Below are 967 nucleotides of genomic sequence, written 5' to 3' on the forward strand. Positions count from 1 at the left end.
TCAAAATATCCTCAGTGGATTCCTGTGCAACTCGACTAATTTGTACCAAGAAATGAACATGAAAACATTCATTAACAAAAACTCATTTTCATTGGATTTGTAAAAAAAATTACGTCATCATTTCGATTAGCACAGTTTCCGTAGTGTAGTGGTTATCACGTTCGCCTCACACGCGAAAGGTCCCCGGTTCGAAACCGGGCGGAAACAATAGGTTTTGTCGACCGTGCTAATTCTTTATTAATTACTAATATCGCTCTAATTTCCGCTATTTCCCCGACCGCAAGAAGTGTGTAGTTTCCGTAGTGTAGTGGTTATCACGTTCGCCTAACACGCGAAAGGTCCCCGGTTCGAGACCGGGCGGAAACATTATTGCGAGAAGTAGATGGTGATTATGGGATTTCTGAGGCCTGATTGGGGCCGATGTGTCTCACATATACCAGTGTTGTTGAACTACACAGAGGTTTTAACAAAAATACACTTGATTTGTATAGCATCAACAAGACTAATTTAATTAATTACATGTAAAAAAGATGTAAAGTTGGTTGGCTCATTTTCATTGAATTTGTAAAAAAATTACGTCATCATTTCAATTAGCACAGTTTCCGTAGTGTAGTGGTTATCACGTTCGCCTCACACGCGAAAGGTCCCCGGTTCGAGACCGGGCGGAAACAATAGGTTTTGTCGACCGTGCTAATTCTTTATTAATTACTAATATCGCTCAACAAGGTTTCCGATATTTCCACGACCGCCAGATGTGTGTAGTTTCCGTAGTGTAGTGGTTATCACGTTCGCCTAACACGCGAAAGGTCCCCGGTTCGAGACCGGGCGGAAACATTATTGCGAGAAGTAGATGGTGATTATGGGATTTCTGATGCCTGATTGGGGCCGATGTGTCTCACATGTACCAGTGTTGTTGAACTACACAGAGGTTTTAACAAAAATACACTTGATTTGTATAGCATCAACA

At 41.6% G+C, this 967-nt stretch overlaps 4 non-coding genes across 4 annotated transcripts; all 4 read left to right on the plus strand.

Annotated features, from left to right (window-relative positions):
- Nucleotides 1–134: 134 nt before the first annotated feature.
- Nucleotides 135–207, plus strand: trnav-cac (transfer RNA valine (anticodon CAC)). The gene has a single exon. It is a non-coding gene; the product is annotated as a tRNA-Val (tRNA).
- Nucleotides 208–293: 86 nt separating this feature from the next.
- On the plus strand, nt 294–366 carry trnav-aac (transfer RNA valine (anticodon AAC)). Its single transcript has one exon. It is a non-coding gene; the product is annotated as a tRNA-Val (tRNA).
- A 232-nt stretch (nt 367–598) lies between these two features.
- Nucleotides 599–671, plus strand: trnav-cac (transfer RNA valine (anticodon CAC)). The gene has a single exon. It is a non-coding gene; the product is annotated as a tRNA-Val (tRNA).
- A 90-nt stretch (nt 672–761) lies between these two features.
- trnav-aac (transfer RNA valine (anticodon AAC)) lies at nt 762–834 on the plus strand. Its single transcript has one exon. It is a non-coding gene; the product is annotated as a tRNA-Val (tRNA).
- Nucleotides 835–967: the final 133 nt, after the last annotated feature.

The sequence above is a fragment of the Seriola lalandi genome, unplaced genomic scaffold (assembly GCF_002814215.2).
Source record: "Seriola lalandi dorsalis isolate HSWRI2012SDOR001 ecotype SW California unplaced genomic scaffold, Sedor1 jcf7180002054341, whole genome shotgun sequence".
NCBI classification, from domain to species: domain Eukaryota; kingdom Metazoa; phylum Chordata; class Actinopteri; order Carangiformes; family Carangidae; genus Seriola; species Seriola lalandi.